The sequence below is a fragment of the Entelurus aequoreus genome, linkage group LG06, assembly GCF_033978785.1.
Source record: "Entelurus aequoreus isolate RoL-2023_Sb linkage group LG06, RoL_Eaeq_v1.1, whole genome shotgun sequence".
Lineage (NCBI taxonomy): Eukaryota > Metazoa > Chordata > Actinopteri > Syngnathiformes > Syngnathidae > Entelurus > Entelurus aequoreus.
In genome coordinates, this window is record NC_084736.1 from 79,650,730 (window position 1) to 79,673,112 (window position 22,383).

The window sequence follows — 22,383 nt, forward strand, 5'->3', positions numbered from 1 at the left end:
AATGCTGTGCTAACGACGCCATTGAAGCTAACTTAGCAACTTAGCAACCGGACCGCACAGAGCTATGCTAAAAACACTAGCTCTCCACCTACGCCAGCCAGCCCTCATCTGCTCATCAACACCCGTGCTCACCTGCGTTCCAGCGATCGACGGGAGGACGAAGGACTTCACCCGATGCGTTTGGCGGCCCGGAGACGCAGGAAGTCAAGGTGAGGTCGGCGGCTAGCGTGTCTGCTCTCCAACAAAGTCCTCCTGGTTGTGTTGCTGTAGTCCGCTGCTAATACACCGATCCCACCTACAACTGTCTTCTTTGCAGCCTTCATTGTTCATTAAAACAATTGCAAAAGATGTCCAGAATACTGTGGAATTATGAAATGAAAACAGAGCTTTTTGTATAGGATTCTACGGGGTACCATAACTTCCGTTAAACTGACTTCGTCACGCGCATACGTCATCATACCGCGACGTTTCAGCCGGATATTTCCCGGGAAATTTTAAATGTCACTTTATAAGTTAACCCGGCCGTATTGGCATGTGTTGCAATGTTAAGATTTCATCATTGATATATAAACTATCAGACTGCGTGGTCGGTAGTAGTGGCTTTCAGTAGGCCTTTAAGTTGCTGAATGCCAAATGGTTAGCGCGTGCGTGTCTATCATAATTGGCATATAAAAACACCCTTATTTCCCCAATATGCATATGTCAACACCCCTAATTCCATAATTTGCATAGGTCAGGGGTGTCCAAACTTTTTCCACTGAGGGCCGCACATTGAAAAATCAAAGCAAGCGGGGGCCATTTTGATATTTTTTATTTTAAAAACCAATATAATATATGCATAAAAAATATATATTTAGGCCTCCACTCAGGCTTGATCCCGGGGACCCCAAAAGGTTTTGGTCAAAAAAAATATTATAAATGTGTCATTATTTAGTATTATTATTATTCAAGGTTTAAATCTCTAGATCAACATTAGGTCTATCTGTCAATAAAACGCTTTTAAAGATTTAAGTTGTATGCCATTTTTGTCAAGGAAAACCGTGTTTTTTTTATGGAAAAAAAACACAAAATATGCAATATTTTCCCCCAATAAAATTTTTAAGTGGAATATTTGAGATTATATAATAATTGGAGTCTTAAAAAGGTCAATAACTCATAACAACATTGATTTTAATTCATTATTTTTTTGAGCAATGTCACTTAAAAAAAAAAAAGTCCCACTAAATTTATTGGGGATCCAAAAGGGTACTGCTCAGTAAAGTTTAAAAAAATACATCCAACATTTGTTTTAACTTTTACCACAATAGTCTCAAGATCAACTTCAGATCTATCCGTCAATTATAAGTTTTATTGTTGTTTATGTTTTTTGTTTGTTCGTTTTAGGCCCTTCTTTAAAAAACTTTGTTTTTTAAATGGCAACCAAAAAATATGCAACATTTTCCCCCCAAAATATCTCAAAGTGGAATATTTAATGTGAAGTAAATGGAGCCTCAATAATTCATAATGACATTGATTTTGATTCATTATTATTTTTTAAAGAAAGGAACAGCCTGCATTGCAGCTTTGTGTTATTAGAGTCAATAATGCAACATTTTCTTGTTACATTTCACCTGTTTGCTCTTTTATTCCACTTTTTAAGTTTTTTATTTTTTTTTCATCGTATTTTTAGAATGTGCCGTGGGGCCGTTAAAAAATTACCTGCGGGCCGCAAATGGCCCCCGGCCCGCACTTTGGACACCCCTGGCATAGGTAAACGCCCTTAATTCCCTATTAAAGGGCACAATTCCGGCGGAAAAGCCGGACATCAGACACACGGAGAAAACACAAATAGATTACAGAAGAGAAATTCGTATTATCCCGCGGGGGAAATACATAATGTCAAAACGTAAGTTTAAGAAAGGGGGGACAGCTCTCGGTAGCTTAAAGGCCTACGGAAATGATTTTTTAAAATTTAAACGGGGATAGCAGATCCATTCTATGTGTCATACTTGATCTTTTTTCGCTCTGACCGTAACTTAGGTACAAGCCATATTTTTGCTGAAAGGATTTAGTATAGAACAACGATGATAAAGTTCGCAACTTTTGGTCTCTGATAAAAAAAAGCCTTGCCCCTACCAGAAGTAGCTTGACTTAGTCAGTTGATCACCTCCTCATATTTTCCTATTGTTTTCAATGCAGCTGGAGCGATTCGGACCGAGAAAGCGACGATTACCCCATTAATTTGAGCGAGGATGAAAGATTCGTGGATGAGGAACGTTAGAGTGACGGACTAGAATGCAGTGCAAGACATATCTTTTTTCGCTCTGACCGTAACTTAGGTACAAGCTGGCTCATTGGATTCCACACTCTCTCCTTTTTCTATTGTGGATCACGGATTTGTATTTTAAACCACCTCGGATACTATATCCTCTTGAAAATGAGAGTCGAGAACGCGAAATGGACATTCACAGTGACTTTTATCTCCACGACAATACATCGACGAAACACTTTAGCTACGGAGCTAACATGATAGCATCGTGCTTAACTGCATATAGAAACAAAATAAATAAATCCCTGACTGGAAGGATAGACAGAAGATCAACAATACTATTAAACCATGGACATGTAAATACACGGTTAATGCTTTCCAGCCTGGCGAAGATTAACAATGCTGTTGCTAACGACGCCATTGAAGCTAATTTAGCTAGGGAGCTAACGTGATAGCATCGGGCTCAAATGCAGATAGAAACAAATAACATAACCCCCTGACTGGAAGGATAGACAGAAAATCAACAATACTATTAAACCATGAACATGTAAATACACGGTTAATGCTTTCCAGCTTGGCGAAGCTTAAAAATGCTGTTGCTAACGACGCCATTGAAGCTAACTTAGTATAACGGGACCTCACAGAGCTATGATAAAAACATTAGCGCTCCACCTACGCCAGCCAGCCCTCATCTGCTCATCAACACCCGTGCTCACCTGCGTTCCAGCGATCGACGGCGCGACGAAGGACTTCACCCGATCATCGATGCGGTCGGCGGTTAGCGTCGGCTATCGCGTCTGCTATCCAAGTAATTCCTCCTGGTTGTGTTGCTGCAGCCAGCCGCTAATACACCGATCCCACCTACAATTTTCTTCTTTGCAGTCTTCATTGTTCATTAAACAATTTGCAAAAGATTCACCAACGCAGATGTCCAGAATACTGTGGAATTATGAGATGAAAACAGAGCTATTTTGTATTGGATTCAATGGGGTACCGATACTTCTGTTTCACTGGCTACGTCACGCGCATACGTCATCATCCAAAAGCGTTTTCAACCGGAAGTTTAGCGGGAAATTTAAAATGTCACTTTATAAGTTAACCCGGCCGTATTGGCATGTGTTGCAATGTTAAGATTCCATCATTGATATATAAACTATCAGACTGCGTGGTCGCTAGTAGTGGCTTTCAGTAGGCCTTTAAAGCGTTAAAATAAATATTCGTCACTCCGTGCATGGTCGTGAAATATGCGCTCCATCCGAAGGGCACGATCTAAGGAAGGGGTCACCAACGCGGTGCCCGCGGGCACCAGGTAGCCCGTAAGGACCAGATGAGTCGCCCGCTGGCCTGTTCTAAAAGTAGCTCCAAATAATATCCAAAAATTTAGTAGAGAACATTGACGATAATGTTCGCAACTTTTGGTCGCTGATAAAAAAGCCTTGCCTGTACCGGAAGTAGCGTGACGTCACAGGTTGTGGAGCTCCTCACATCTGCACATTGTTTACAATCATGGCTACCAGCAGCGTGAGCAATTCGGACCGAGAAAGCGTCGATTTCCCCATTAATTTGAGCGAGGATGAAAGATTCGTGGATGAGGAAAGTGAGAGTGAAGGACTAGAGGGCAGTGGAAGCGATTCAGATAGGGAAGATGCTGTGAGAGGCGGGTGGGACCTGATATTCAGCTGGGAATGACTAAAACAGTAAATAAACACAAGACATATATATACTCTATTAGCCACAACACAACCAGGCTTATATTTAATATGCCACAAATTAATCCCGCATAACAAACACCTCCCCCCTCCCGTCCGTATAACCCGCCAATACAACTCAAACACCCGCACAACACACTCAATCCCATAGCCAAAAGTACCGTTCACCGCCGCAAAGTTCATACAGCACATACACTACCTTTCAAAAGTTTGGGGTCACATTGAAATGTCCTTATTGTTGAAGGAAAAGCACTGTACTTTTCAATGAAGATAACTTTAAACTAGTCTTAACTTTAAAGAAATACACTCTATACATTGCTAATGTGGTAAATGACTATTCTAGCTGCAAATGTCTGGTTTTTGGTGCAATATCTACATAGGTGTATAGAGGCCCATTTCCAGCAACTATCACTCCAGTGTTCTAATGGTACAATGTGTTTGCTCATTGGCTCAGAAGGCTAATTGATGATTAGAAAACCCTTGTGCAATCATGTTCACACATCTGAAAACAGTTTAGCTCGTTACAGAAGCTACAAAACTGACCTTCCTTTGAGCAGATTGAGTTTCTGGAGCATCACATTTGTGGGGTCAATTAAACGCTCAAAATGGCCAGAAAAAGAGAACTTTCATCTGAAACTCGAGAGTCTATTCTTGTTCTTAGAAATGAAGGCTATTCCACAAAATTGTTTGGGTGACCCCAAACTTTTGAACGGTAGTGTATATGTATGTATGTATATGATATGTATGTATATATGTATGTCTATGTATGTCTGTATACATATGTATGTGTATGTATATATGTGTGTATCTATCTATCTATCTATCTATCTATCTATCTATCTATCTATCTATCTATCTATCTATCTATCTATCTATCTATCTATCTATCTATCTATCTATCTATCTATCTATCTATCTATCTATCTATCTATCTATCTATCTATCTATGATATTAGTTTAACATTAGATAGTAGAAGTAAGGGAACTCGTCACACTTAAGAACAAATAGGCCACCCTAGGAGTGCTCTGGAGCAGTGGTCCCCAACCACCGGACCGATTGGCCGCACAAGAAAAAAAAAAAAAAGAAAAAAAAAAAAAAAAAAAAAAGGTTATTTTTTTCTATTTTTATTAAATCAACATAAAAACACAATATATACACAATATATAAATATAGATCAATACAGTCTGCAGGGATACAGTCCGTAAGCACACATGATTGTATTTCTTTATGAAAAAAAAAATATAAAAAAAAATAAAAATAAATAAAAATTCTGATGTTGACAAGAGACGTTGGGAAAAACAGACCAACAATAGCAAATATTCACACGTGGAACTTGCATGCATGTTTATTGTTTGCGCATTTTGAAAAACTGGTCACATCTCAACGTGGCGGGTAGCCCTCTAGAGCTGAAGATACCTGCTTAATGCGCGGCGTCACCTGTCATATCCCACCCGCACTCTCTCTGAAGTGAGCAGGCTCAAATAAAAGCTCCCAGGGAGCTGCAGATATGCTAAACGATCGCACTTCTTATGTCCCACAACCTTTTCCAGCCTTGGAGATGTGAGAGCATGGTGACGTTTGTTCCTGTTCATCTCCTATGCAACTAGAGCTCCACAGTATATATATATACTGTATATATATATATATATGTGTGTGTGTGTGTGTGTGTGTGTGTGTGTGTGTAGAATAAGTGCTACCTCAAGATTAAAGTCACAATGCCAATAGAAAGGGAAGCAGAGACCCACTCAGAGAAAGGATGCAAATTACCCAGTGAGCAATGGATGAAATTGGCTTGAATTGGTCTTTTGCTGTGGTGTGCATAGCAGGAGCCACTTTTGTGTGAACAGTTCAAAGCCCGTGCCTCCGCATACACAAAATTGTTTGACGCATATGCACACAAACCGATGAAGGTGGGTTTCAAACAGCACATGATGAGAGTGTAAATGAGATAAACCGACGAGACTACGACTGATCAACGTGTCCTTTGGTTGGTCCGTAAAAACCAATAGACTACCGTATTTTTCGGAGTATAAGTCGCACCGGCCGAAAATGCATAATAAAGAAGGAAAAAAAACATATATAAGTCGCACTGGAGTATAAGTCGCATTTTTTGGGGAAATGTATTTGATACAAGCCAACGCCAAGAATAGACATTTGAAAGGCAATTTAAAATAAACAAAGAATAGTGAACAACAGGCTGATAGTTGATGTAGATGCCCATATAGGCTGTTCAGATTTACTTTACAAAAGAGAAGTGTAGGATACTTCTCTTGTTACCTTATTTGTATTTGACCACTACTGTTTTCTGTTTATTTGTTACTGACTGTGGCAGGACACCTCTGCCTCTGTTTCACTTTATGTTGCTGGTAAATAATATGGTTGTAGAAGTAGGCTAAAGTTAAATTATTTAGTATGCACTAATTAAAGGGGCAGAGCTTTGAGAGACATTCTAGCTTTTATATTTTATAAGATATATTTTTTGTAAGAACCACAATTACTAAATATATTTCAGTGAATAACTCATTGTTCAAATCTGTATATAAATATGTACATAAAGTGTTGTAATTATATTGTAAAATGGATGGATGGATGGATGGACGTTTAAAACAAAACTGTTATTATTAATTAGTAAGTATACATTTTTTTAGCCTTTTTAGAGAAAATCATATCATTGTAGTAAATTATGCAAATTACTCGATTATGTCATGGTGACCACGCCCATAGCCACGCCCATATCCACGTCCCCACCGCCACAGGTATCTTGGCAGTTTATGGGAAACACTGTAACATATTATGGTAAGAGTCATTCAAATAACTATAACATATAGAACATGCTATACGTTTACCAAACAATCTGTCACTCCTAATCGCTAAATCCCATGAAATCTTATACGTCTAGTCTCTTACGTGAATGAGATAAATAATATTATTTGATATTTTACGCTAATGTGTTAATAATTTCACACATAAGTCGCACCCTCGGGCCAAACTATGAAAACAACTGCGACTTATAGTCCGAAAAATACGGTACCTCAAGATAAGTACCGTATTTTCCGCACTATAAGGCGCACCGGATTATAAGACGCACCTTCAATGAATGGCCTATTTTAAAACGTTGTTCATATATAAGGCGCACCGCATTATAAGGCGCATTGTATAGACGCTACAGTAGAGGCCGGGGTTACGTTATGCATCCATGAGATGGAGCTGCGGCTGTGGCTCAATATTGGTCCATATATAAGGCGCACCGGATTATAAGGCGCACTCAGCTTCTGAGAAAATTGGAGGTTTTTATGTGCGCCTTATAGTGCGGAAAATGCGGTATATTCTCGGTTATCTTGCCACACTGCAAAAAGTCAGTGTTCAAAAACAGGAAAAAAAACCTAAAAAATTAGGGGTGCCGTATTTTCTGCACTATAAGGCGCACTTAAAAACCTCCAATTTTCTCAAAAGCCTTATAATCCGGTGCGCCTTATATATGGACCAATATTAAACTACAATAGGTCTCGCAACTATGGGATGCATAACATAAACCCAGCCTCTACTGTAGCGTTTATTCTATGCGCCTTATAATGCGGTGCGCCTTATATATGAACAACGTTTTAGAATAGGCCGTTCATTAAAGGTGTGCCTTATAATCCGGTGCGCCTTATAGTGCGGAAAATACGGTATTTTACTTGAACTAAGCAACAATATCTGCCAAAAGAACAAGAAAATTCGGCTTGTCAAGACTTTCCAAAACAGGTAAAATTAGCTAACCTCAATGAACCCCAAAATACTGTATTTTTCGGAGTATAAGTCGCACTGGAGTATAAGTCGCATTTTTTGGGGGGAAATGTATTTGATAAAACCCAACGCCAAGAATAGACATTTGAAAGGCAATTTAAAATGTCTAAAGAATAGTGAACAACATGCTGAATAAGTGTACGTTATATGAGGCATAAATAACCAACTGAGAACGTGCCTGGTATGTTAACGTAACATATTATGGTAAGAGTCATTCAAATAACTATAACATATAGAACATGCTATACGTTTACCAAACAATCTGTCACTCCTAATCGCTAAATCCCATGAAATCTTATACGTCTAGTCTCTTACGTGAATGAGATAAATAATATTTTTTGATATTTTACGCTAATGTGTTAATAATTTCACACATAAGTCGCACCCTCGGGCCAAACTATGAAAAAAACTGCGACTTATAGTCCGAAAAATACGGTACCTCAAAATAAGTACCGTATTTTCCGCACTATAAGGCAGACCGGATTATAAGACGCACCTTCAATGAATGGCCTATTTTAAAACTTTGTTCATATATAAGGCGCACCACATTATAAGGCGCATTGAATAGACGCTACAGTAGAGGCCGGGGTTACGTTATGCATCCATGAGATGGAGCTGCGGCTGTGGCTCAATATTGGTCCATATATAAGGCGCACTGTCAGCTTCTGAGAAAATTGGAGGTTTTTAGGTGCGCCTTATAGTGCGGAAAATACGGTATATTATCAGTTATCTTGCTACACTGCAAAAAGTCAGTGTTCAAAAACAAGAAAAAAACCCAAAAAATTAGGGGTGCCGTATTTTCTGCACTATAAGGCGCACTTAAAAACCTCCAATTTTCTCAAAAGCCTTATAATCCGGTGCGCCTTATATATGGACCAATATTAAACTACAATAGGTCTCGCAACTATGGGATGCATAACATAAACCCAGCCTCTACTGTAGCGTCTATTCTAAGCGCCTTATAATGCGGTGCGCCTTATATATGAACAACGTTTCGGAATAGGCCGTTCATTAAAGGTGCGCCTTATAATCTGGTGCGCCTTATAGTGCGGAAAATATGGTATTTTACTTGAACAAAGCAAAAATATCTGCCAAAAGAACAAGAAAATTCGGCTTGTCAAGACTTCCCAAAACAAGTAAAATTAGCTAACCTCAATGAACCCCAAAATACTGTATTTTTCGGAGTATAAGTCGCACTGGAGTATAAGTCGCATTTTTGGGGGGGACATGTATTTGATAAAACCCAACGCCAAGAATAGACATTTGAAAGGCAATTTAAAATAAATAAAGAATAGTGAACAACAGGCTGAATAAGTGTACGTTATATGAGGCATAAATAACCAACTGAGAACGTGCCTGGTATGTTAACGTAACATATTATGGTAAGAGTCATTCAAATAACTATAACATATAGAACATGCTATACGTTTACCAAACAATCTGTCACTCCTAATCGCTAAATCCCATGAAATCTTATACGTCTAGTCTCTTACGTGAATGAGCGAAATAATATTATTTGATATTTTACGCTAATGTGTTAATAATTTCACACATAAGTCGCTCCTGAGTATAAGTCGCACCCCCGGGCCAAACTATGAAAAAAACTGCGACTTATAGTCCGAAAAATACGGTACTCAACTTCGGGTGAAGGTGGGGTTGTCTGTTTATGTAATTTTTTATGTGCGTTACATAAAACGTTTTGATGAAAATTAGAGTTGCAAAGGGGTGGAAAGTAGGGATGAATTTATTATTATTATGCATTTATCGGCTGATAATATCGGCCTGCCGATATTATCGGCCGATAAATGCTTTAAAATGTATTGGTTTCAACCTCCCGAATTTCAGTGCCCCTCCCGGAAATCACCCGGGGCAACCATTCTCCGGAAAAGATTGGGAACTCAAGACAGCCATGACATGATGTTCTTTACAAGTGTATGTAAACTTTTGACCGCGACTGTATATTAATTTCATTCATTCATATTATTTTTACAACACTGGCCCTTACACTGTCTGAGATAAATAATGGCCCCCTGGTATAGTCCATGGCGTTCGTTACAAAATGACAGCACACGTCTACAACTGGCAACGCCCTGAATTATCCTTCAATAACTCTGAAGTACTCTGCTTATATAAGACAGATGAGAATTAATATCATATTATTTTTAATTTTGTGAACAGTTTTTGCTCCAATAAAGGCTATCATAGTTTGCCTTATGAAAGAAATCTAATAATTCAGATTTTAATGTAAAGGTCATACTTCCATCCTTTGATTTAGCATCCACTCTACCAGATGCAAATCCATTTTGCATTGTTATATTCATTTATGTATTTCACAATGGAACTGGACAGAAAATGAAAATATGCACAAATGTGAGGAAAAAGCCATAATTGCTCTAAAATCAATCAATCAATCAATGTTTATTTATATAGCCCTAAGTCACAAGTGTCTCAAAGGGCTGCACAAGCCACCACGACATCCTCGGTTCAGAGCCCACATAAGGGCAAGGAAAAACCCAGTGGGATGTCAATGTGAATGACTATGAGAAAACTTGGAGAGGACCGCATATGTGGGTGAACCCCCCCTCTAGGGGAGACCGGATGCAATGGACGTCGAGTGGGTCTGACATATTATTGTGAAAGTCCAGTCCATAGTGGATCTAACATAATAGTGAGAGTCCAGTCCATAGTGAATCTAACATAATAGTGAGAGTCTAGTCCATAGTGGATCTAACATAATAGTGTGAGAGTCCAGTCCATAGTGGATCTAACATAATAGTGAGAGTCCAGTCCATAGTGGATCTAACATAATAGTGAGAGTCCAGTCCATAGTGGATCTAACATAATAGTGAGAGTCCAGTCCATAGTGGATCTAACATAATAGTGAGAGTCCAGTCCATAGTGGATCTAGCATAATAGTGTGAGAGTCCAGTCCATAGTGGATCTAACATAATAGTGTGAGAGTCCAGTCCATAGTGGATCTAACATAATAGTGAGAGTCCAGTCCATAGTTGATCTAACATAATAGTGAGAGTCCAGTCCATAGTGGATCTAACATAATAGTGAGAGTCCAGTCCATAGTGGATCTAACATAATAGTGAGAGTCCAGTCCATAGTGGATCTAACATAATAGTGAGAGTCCAGTCCATAGTGGATCTAACATAATAGTGAGAGTCCAGTCCATAGTGGATCTAACATAATAGTGAGAGTCCAGTCCATAGTGGATCTAACATAATATTGTGAGAGTCCAGTCCATAGTGGATCTAACATAATAGTGTGAGAGTCCAGTCCATAGTGGATCCAACATAATAGTGTGAGTCCAGTCCATAGTGGATCTAACATAATTGTGAGAGAGTCCAGTCCATAGTGGATCTAACATAATAGTGAGAGTCCAGTCCATAGTGGATCTAACATAATAGTGAGAGTCCAGTCCATAGTGGGGCCAGCAGGAGACCATCCCGAGCGGACACAGGTCAGCAGCGCAGAGATGTCCCCAACCGATGCACAGGCGAGCGGTCCACCCCGGGTCCCGATTTGCAAATCATTGTATTCTGTTTTTATTTACCATTTACTCAACGTGCCAACCTCACTGGGTTTGGGTTTTGTAATAATGCAAAGCTCTGTCTTCCAACATGTAAGAGTAGTTTTTTACAATTTTAAAATAGAATGCTATAGAAACATCCAATAGACTCCCCGAGCGACCACTCTTGACCCCACGCCTCCACATCTCGGGTGTGATTGTGCAGGTCCACTCGAGCAGTTAATTCTCTTACAATGAACAAAATGAGATGTAATTATTGTCAAGCAGTCGCTTGCTGAACAAAAGTGAATGGGCTGCGAATCATGTCGCTTGCAAACTTCATTATTTCCAACGCCGGGAAGCCAAGAGCCTCCGATTAACTCTTTGCAATCAAATGGTATTCTAAGAGGCACACTTCAGAGTGTGCTGGCTTTGCAAGAAGGCTGGTTATCATCACAGGAAATGGTGTGAGACACACGTTTTCTGTCTCCCTGTCAGCCATCCTCACCGCCTGTCAGCCATCCTCACCGCCTGTCAGCCATCCTCACCGTCGCTATCTCTTGGTGTTCATTCTAACCTTTCCGTCCATGTTTCTGTATCGTGAGCTTCTGCCTGTCCTTTAAGTCATCGTTCTCTTTCTGTGCCGTCACACATGATCCTGCATGTGTGCTGGTTGGAGCTTCTTGTTGTGTTCATGGCTTCTGTGCGTGCTGTGCCCTTACACACAATATGTATTGTCCGTGTTGAAAAGAAAAAAGGTGTTTCCATTATTCTGTCATTCATTTTACAAATGTAAAATTTTTAAAATTTACAAAAATTGTAGACTGGTAGACTTTTGACAAGAACAAGAAAGTTTGATCATATTACACCTACACTACCGTTCAAAAGTTTGGGGTCACATTGAAATGTGGTTATTTTTGAAGGAAAAGCACTGTACTTTTCAATGAAGATAACTTTAAACTAGTCTTAACTTTAAAGAAATACACTCTATACATTGCTAATGTGGTAAATGACTATTATAGCTGCAAATGTCTGGTTTTTGGTGCAATATCTACATAGGTGTATAGAGGCCCATTTCCTGCAACTATCACTCCAGTGTTCTAATGGTACAATGTATTTGTTCATTGGCTCAGAAGGCTAATTGATGATTAGAAAACCCTTGTGCAATCATGTTCACACATCTGAAAACAGTTTAGCTCGTTACAGAAGCTACAAAACTGACCTTCCTTTGAGCAGATTGAGTTTCTGGAGCATCACATTTGTGGGGTCAATTAAACGCTCAAAATCGACAGAAAAAGAGAACTTTCATCTGAAACTCGACAGTCTATTCTTGTTCTTAGAAATGAAGGCTATGCCACAAAATTGTTTGGGTGACCCCAAACATTTGAACGGTAGTGTATACTGTATATACCTTTATATACCTAAATACATATATACATACCTATACTGGCTCACCTGCACTGACTCTCACTATTATGTTAGATCCACTATGGACTGGACTCTCACAATATTATGTTAGATCCACTATGGACTGGACTCTCACAATATTATGTTAGATCCACTATGGACTGGACTCTCACACTATTATATTAGATCCACTATGGACTGGACTCTCACACTATTATGTTAGATCCACTATGGACTGGACTCTCACACTATTATGTTAGATCCACTATGGACTGGACTCTCACACTATTATGTTAGATCCACTATGGACTGGACTCTCACACTGTTATGCCCAGTTTACAATCTGTACACAATATGGTATAAAACAATATTTACATGAACAAAACAATGTGTTGATATCACAGCAGGTCTTGAGTATTTGTTTTAATTCATTTTTTTTATTATTTTGTCTTAACTTTGCACATTGTTAAATCCATATTTTAAGAATTCTTTAAAGATTTTCCTCAAATTTGGCACAAACTCAAAAACTATGATTATTATATATTTTTTTTAAGGTCAAGTGCACTGTAACCTCACATTCTATTTTTAAAGTATTTAACTTAAGTAACTAAAAAAAAAAAGAAATAGTAAAATACTCTGAGGGATTTTTCTCAAATGTGGCAAAAATTCAAAGTCATTTTTTAATTTTTCAGCATTTAAGATAAAAACCTTTGTGAATAATGTTACAAAGTATACAAACATGTAACAAGTTTTTGCTTTTCATAGACAAAAAAGTGCTCAATATGTCAAGTGAAGAGCTTGCTGTTATGGTTACTGAGGGGAGGTGACGGCAACGGACACAAAGGGTGATTTGGTTCTATAGATTTATTATATATATTCACCATATATAAATAATAATCAAACAATGGAATACAAACTAAGGAAATGGAGTGTGAACTAGATCCGAAAGTGTATGTGGTGTGTGGCTATGTGTGTGATTAGCTGAGGTGTGGGTTACCAAATGTTGTCGAGAGCGAAGGAACACGGAAGTCCGTGGGGCAGGCAGATGATCTAGGGCGAGCGAGAGGCGTCGAGACGGGAGGTCGAGAATCCAAAAGGCACTCCGGGAGGCAAGGGGAACAACAGAGGATCACAGGAGAACAACAGGAAGCGCTGCAGGAAGACAACAGGATCATCAGACACAACGGAAAACACTGAAGTCACAGGGGAAGAGCGAGTTCGCGGGATGGAAGCCAGACACGGGATGCTTACAAAGGTAACAGAAGATTATATTCCGGCCCGGCATGGCAGGTTGTGCGGGTTTATGAAGGCAACTCGTTCATCTCAGGCAGGTGCGCAGATTGCAGATTTCCTGCAGCCGTGCGGAGAGGAAACGCCTGTGGGCGTGGCCCGCGGTGCTCTCACTGGAGCGCACAGATGGATGAGCGACGGTGGCAGGAGTCTGAGCCGTAACACTTGCTTCCACAACATAACACAATATGAATAAAGGTCATCAGCAATATTTGATCATCTAGCCGAAATAAACCAAACATTTGACAATCATATACAAATATTTAGCGAAAGGGATTTGATGCGGATTTTTGTTGTTTGTTGGCTAGTCACCCTTTTTTATTTTTATTTAAGAGTTTTAGCAGATGATGCACTCCAAGGTCTTGCTGCAAAGTGTGCAGCCTTGAAGAACCTTGCAAGACTTGCTGCATAATGCAGAACTCATTACTTGGACTCCCCGTTCCTTTTCAAGATAACAGCTGTTTTTGTGGGCAGAATGACGGCACAGAGTTTGCACATCTGCCTCGCAGCCAAAAAGTTCTGGGTTCAAATCTCAGAGCTTTATGTGTGGAGTTTGCATGTTTTAGGGTGGCGTGGGTTTTACTCCATAACTTTTTTTTCTTGTCCATTCCAAAATGATCCATCACTGATTTGCCTTGAGACTAGTGAAAGACTATCCAGGCTGGTTGGTAGCCAAATACAAAATAATAAGTAAAACTACAGCATTATTCACATGTGAATACTATTAATACAGTCCATTATACAGCATTATTCACATGTGAATAATATAAATACAGTCTATTATACAGCATTATTCACATGTGAATAACATAAATACAGTCCATTATACAGCATTATTCACATGTGAATAACATAAATACAGTCCATTATACAGCATTATTCACATGTGAAAAACATAAATACAGTCTATTATACAGCATTATTCACATGTGAAAAACATAAATACAGTCTATTATACAGCATTATTCACATGTCAATAACATACATACAGTCTATTATACAGCATTATTCACATGTGAATAATATAAATACAGTCTATTATACAGCATCATTCACATGTGAATAATATAAATACAGTCTATTATACAGCATTATTCACATGTGAATAATATAAATACAGTCTATTATACAGCATTATTCACATGTGAATAACATACATACAGTCTATTATACAGCATTATTCACATGCAAATAATATAAATACAGTCTATTATACAGCATTATTCCCATGTGGATAACATAAATAGTCTATTATACAGCATTATTCACATGTAATTAATATAAATACAGTCTATTATACAGCATTATTCACATGTGAATAATATGAATACCGTCTATTATACAGCATTATTCACATGTGAATAATATAAATACAGTCTATTATACAGCATTATTCACATGTGAATAATATAAATACATTCTATTATACAGCATTATTCACATGTGATTAATATAAATACAGTCTATTATACAGCATTATTCACATGTCAATAACATAAATACAGTCCATTATACAGCATTATTCACATGTGAATAACATAAATACAGTCTATTATACAGCATTATTAACATGTGAATAATATAAATACAGTCTATTATACAGCATTATTCACATGTGGATAACATGAAAACAGTCTATTATACAGCATTATTCACATGTGAAAAATATAAATACAGTCTATTATACAGCATTATTCACATGTGAATAACATAAATAGTCTATTATACAGCATTATTCACATGCAAATAATATAAATACAGTCTATTATACAGCATTATTCCCATGTGGATAACATAAATAGTCTATTATACAGCATTATTCACATGTAATTAATATAAATACAGTCTATTATACAGCATTATTCACATGTGAATAATATAAATACAGTCTATTATACAGCATTATTAACTTGTCAATAATATAAATACAGTCTATTATACAGTATTATTCACATGTCAATAATATAAATACAGTCTATTATACAGCATTATTCACATGTGAATAATATAAATACAGTTTATTATACAGCATTATTCACATGTGGATAACATAAATACAGTCTATTATACAGCATTATTCACATGTAAATAATATAAATACAGTCTATTATACAGCATTATTCACATGTGAATAATATAAATACAGTCTATTATACATCATTATTCACATGTCAATAATATTAATACAGTCTATTATACATCATTATTCACATGTCAATAACATACATACAGTCTATTATACAGCATTATTCACATGTGAATAATATAAATACAGTCTATTATACAGCATCATTCACATGTGAATAATATAAATACAGTCTATTATACAGCATTATTCACATGTGAATAATATAAATACAGTCTATTATACAGCATTATTCACATGTGAATAACATACATACAGTCTATTATACAGCATTATTCACATGTGAATAACATACATACAGTCTATTATACAGCATTATTCACATGCAAATAATATAAATACAGTCTATTATACAGCATTATTCCCATGTGGATAACATAAATAGTCTATTATACAGCATTATTCACATGTAATTAATATAAATACAGTCTATTATACAGCATTATTCACATGTGAATAATATAAATACAGTCTATTATACAGCATTATTCACATGTGAATAATATAAATACATTCTATTATACAGCATTATTCACATGTGATTAATATAAATACAGTCTATTATACAGCATTATTCACATGTCAATAACATAAATACAGTCCATTATACAGCATTATTCACATGTGAATAACATAAATACAGTCTATTATACAGCATTATTAACATGTGAATAATATAAATACAGTCTATTATACAGCATTATTCACATGTGGATAACATGAAAACAGTCTATTATACAGCATTATTCACATGTGAAAAATATAAATACAGTCTATTATACAGCATTATTCACATGTGAATAACATAAATAGTCTATTATACAGCATTATTCACATGCAAATAATATAAATACAGTCTATTATACAGCATTATTCCCATGTGGATAACATAAATAGTCTATTATACAGCATTATTCACATGTAATTAATATAAATACAGTCTATTATACAGCATTATTCACATGTGAATAATATAAATACAGTCTATTATACAGCATTATTAACTTGTCAATAATATAAATACAGTCTATTATACAGTATTATTCACATGTCAATAATATAAATACAGTCTATTATACAGCATTATTCACATGTGAATAATATAAATACAGTTTATTATACAGCATTATTCACATGTGGATAACATAAATACAGTCTATTATACAGCATTATTCACATGTAAATAATATAAATACAGTCTATTATACAGCATTATTCACATGTGAATAATATAAATACAGTCTATTATACATCATTATTCACATGTCAATAATATTAATACAGTCTATTATACATCATTATTCACATGTCAATAATATTAATACAGTCTATTATACAGCATTATTCACATGTGAATAATATAAATACAGTCTATTATTCAGCATTATTCACATGTGAATAATATAAATACAGTCTATTATACAGCATTATTCAGATGGGAATAACATACATACAGTCTATTATACAGCATTATTCACATGCGAATACTATAAATACAGTCTATTATACAGCATTATTCACATGTCAATAATATAAATTCAGTCTATTATACAGCATTATTCACATATCAATAATACAAATATAGTCTATTATACAGTATTATTCACATGTGAATAATGCTGTATAATGGACTACTTTATTTATATTACTTACATGTGAATAATATAAATACAGTCTATTATACAGCATTATTCACATGTGAATAATATAAATACAGTCTATTATTCAGCATTATTCACATGTGAATAACATAAATACAGTTTATTATACAGCATTATTCACATGTCAATAATATAAATACAGTCTATTATACAGCATTATTCACATGTCAATAACATAAATACAGTCTATTATACAGCATTATTCACATGTAAATAACATAAATATAGTATACATTTAAGTACAGTCAAAAAGGAACATATGCATTATACAGTCTGATTTACTTATTTCACACCGGCTGTTTGATTGCAACGTGCATCTTAGTTGTGCTTTTCATTATCACATTTGGAGGTGTTGAAAACGCCATGTAAAATTGCTAATGCCAAGCAGTAGCATATCTAAGGCAAATCCAAATAAAATTGCAACATGACAAAGAGGCAATTTGACTGACTGCTCCGGGTGCTGCTTGAGTGATTGTTTCCTCACCAAGTGTTTAAGCCGGTGTTATAGTCTGCAACCGGATGTGACGTCCGTTTGACTTCACGTGAATTGCACGCAATTTCGGCCGGCGCCTTTAAAGAAATCTGAATCCCTAATTTTCGCCAAACACAAACAAAAGACTTTAGGTCGTTTCTTAAAATAGGAAGAAGCACACATTTTCCTAACATTTAGAACCGTTGTTTGTTCAACTGTTTATGTGCTCGCCGTGCAAGGCAGGCTGTTTGGCCACACTGTTGAGAGAAGGAGAAGATGTAGCTGTAAATATTTAATATGGTCCATGCACCGTCTCGGCCTGCATTAGACTTCAGGCAGTGAAAAATCATCTTACTATTGGCACTAAACAACAAGCAGCTGCAGACTTTTTTTCCTGCAGAGTGCAGACACAGAATGGTTTGAAGCCAGGATTTTGTCGTCTGCAATATTCGGATGAATAACTCGTAAGTCGCTTTGGACTGACGTCAAATTGGTAGCGCGGTCGCCTAGTTCTCCTCCGTTAACACTGGACTGCTATGGAAAACGACTTTTTTTCTTCTTCTGTCATCTGACTTGCAAAGTCGCTCACTGCAGCAGATGTTCATCATCATTGTAAGCAAACCTGTTAACATTTGATGATAGGGGACATTTTGCATGAATGAAACAAAAGTGAGGGAGGATAAGGGAACATCCTGGTCTTTCTACCTAAACTAAATGACGTGGGATTTCTTATACGAGCAAAAAAGGTTCCTTCAAATTCTGTTTGTGTCAGGTTCAAACACTGATGACATCTATTAAACAGACAAGGAATCATGCAGAGACAGAGTTCAATTTAGCTCATGAGGAGAACGCATGGAGCTGCACACTTGGTCACAGTCTCGCCCTACGCTCTAAGGCAGTGGTTCTCAACCTTTTTTCAGTGATGTACCCCCCGGTGAACATTTTTTTAATTCAAGTACCCCCTTGAATTAAAAAAAAGATATAAAAATAACAAATGCGTGAGCAAATTGTCCAACAGTTTAAGAACAACATTTCTCAACCAGCTATTGCAAGGAATTTTGGGATTTCACCATCTACGGTCCGTAATATCATCAAAAGGTTCAGAGAATCTGGAGAAATCACTGCATGTAAGCGATGATATTACAGACTTTCGATCCCTCAGGCATCAACAAGCAACATCAGTGTGTAAAGGATATCACCACATGGGCTCAGGAATACTTCAGAAAACCACTGTCAGTAACTGCAGTTTGTCATTACATCTGTAATGGAAAAAAAGATATAAAAATAACTAAAAAAATGTTGAAAAATAAACAAGTGATTCAATTATAAATAAAGATTTCATGCCACAGTTCGTGTTTGTTCTATGCCATAGTTAATGCTATTGGTTTCATGCCACAGTTCGTGTTTGTTCTATGCCATAGTTCAGTGGTTCTCAACCTTTTTTCAGTTATGTACCCCCCTGTGAACATTTTTTTAATTCAAGTACCCCCTAATCAGAGCAAAGCATTTTTGGTTGAAAAAAAGAGATAAAGAAGTAAAATACAACACTATGTCATCAGTTTCTGATTTATTAAATTGTATAACAGTGCAAAATATTGCTCATTTGTAGTGGTCTTTCTCAAACTATTTGGAAAAAAAGATATAAAAATAACTAAAAACTTCTTGAAAAATAAACAAGTGATTCAATTATTAATAAAGATTTCATGCCACAGTTTGTGTTTGTTCTATGCCATAGTTAATGCTATTGGTTTCATGCCACAGTACGTGTTTGTGCTATGCCATAGTTCAGTGGTTCTCAACCTTTTTTCAGTGATGTACCCCCCTGTGAACTTTTTTTTAATTCAAGTACCCCCTAATCAGAGCAAAGCATTTTTGGTTGAAAAAAAGAGATAAAGAAGTAAAATACAGCACTATGTCATCAGTTTCTGATTTATGAAATTGTATAACAGTGCAAAATATTGCTCATTTGTAGTGGTCTTTCTTAAACTATTTGGAAAAAAAGATATAAAAATAACTAAAAACTTGTTGAAAAATAAACAAGTGATTCAATTATAAATAAAGATTTCATGCCACAGTTCATGTTTGTTCTATGCCATAGTTAATGCTATTGGTTTCATGCCACAGTACGTGTTTGTTCTATGCCAGAGTTCAGTGGTTCTCAACCTTTTTTCAGTGATGTACCCCCCTGTGAACATTTTTTTAATTCAAGTACCCCCTAATCAGAGCAAATCATTTTTGGTTGAAAAAAAGAGATAAAGAAGTAAAATACAGCACTATGTCATCAGTTTCTGATTTATTAAATTGTATAACAGTGCAAAATATTGCTCATTTGTAGTGGTCTTTCTTAAACTATTTGGAAAAAAAGATATACAAATAACTAAAAACTTGTTGAAAAATAAACAAGTGATTCAATTATAAATAAAGATTTCATGCCATAGTTCGTGTTTGTTCTATGCCATAGTTAATGCTATTGGTTTCATGCCACAGTACGTGTTTGTTCTATGCCATAGTTCAGTGGTTCTCAACCTTTTTTCAGTGATGTACCCCCTGTGAACATTTTTTTAATTCAAGTACCCCCTAATCAGAGCAAAGCATTTTTGGTTGAAAAAAAGAGGTAAAGAAGTAAAATACAGCACTATGTCATCAGTTTCTGATTTATGAAATTGTATAACAGTGCAAAATATTGCTCATTTGTAGTGGTCTTTCTCAAACTATTTGGAAAAAAAGATATAAGAATAACTAAAAACTTGTTGAAAAATAAACAATTGATTCAATTATAAATAAAGATTTCATGCCACAGTTCGTGTTTGTTCTATGCCATAGTTCAGTGGTTCTCAACCTTTTTTCAGTGATGTACCCCCCTGTGAACATTTTTTTTTAATTCAAGTACCCCCTAATCAGAGCAAAGCATTTTTGGTTGAAAAAAAGAGGTAAAGAAGTAAAATACAGCACTATGTCATCAGTTTATGATTTATTAAATTGTATAACAGTGCAAAAATATTGCTCATTTGTAGTGGTCTTTCTCAAACTATTTGGAAAAAAAGATATAAAAATAACTAAAAAATTGTTGAAAAATAAACAAGTGATTCAATTATAAATAAAGATTTCTACACATAGAAGTAATCATCAACTTAAAGTTCCCTCTTTAGGGATTGTAATAGAGATCCATCTGGATTCATGAACTTAATTCTAAACATTTCTTCACAAAAAATGAAATCTTTAACATCAATATTGACATATTGATGTTGAACATATTTTTTATGTCAACACTGAATATTGCATTGTTGCATTTCTTCTTTTTGACAGACATTTTAAAAAAATCTCACATACCCTTTGGCATACCTTCAAGTACCCCCAGAAGTACACGTACCCCCATTTGAGAACCACTGCTCTAAGGTACAGCTCCTGCGTCCCTCTATTTATTCAGGGGATCCACAGTCAACATCACTGAGGCCGCCTCTAAAGGAAGTGGTCACATATATCATGCAAAGCAGGTCCAGTACACACAATATGGGACGGAATGTGCTGGGGGCCTTGTGATTGCCTTGTTTCTGCATCGTCAGCGTGCTGTCATCTTCTCTTCGTTGAGGTCCTTGAAGTCCTTGGCTGTTAGCGTATCAGTCCATCTTAGATGAGCTCAGGCCCAGCGAAGCCGACGGCGTTTCCGGGTGTTGTTGATAAACGGGTTTCGCCTTGCATAGGAGAGTTTTAACTTGCACTTACAGATTTAGCGACCAACTGTATTATTATTATTATTATAGAGGTTTATTTGAAATAGGGACAGATACAAAAACATAGACATCTGAAACAGTTATCCTTGATAATAATGATAATAGTAATAACACAGACAAAGTGCAAACTAGATAAAAGCCAATAATAATAATAACACAGACAAAGTGCAGACTAGATAAAAACCAATTAGTAAAAATGAGTAAAAACTAAACATGGGAACACGATTGTTGCTCAACTAGCCATAATTTTGTTTGTTTTTTGAAAGTGACAAGAGCAGGTATACTTTTCAAAGTGTCCGGTAAAGAGTTACTGTAGTTACTGACAGTGGGTTTCTGAAGTGTTCCTGAACCCACGTGGTGATATCCTTTACACACTGATGTCGCTTGTTGATGCAGTACAGCCCGAGGGATGGAA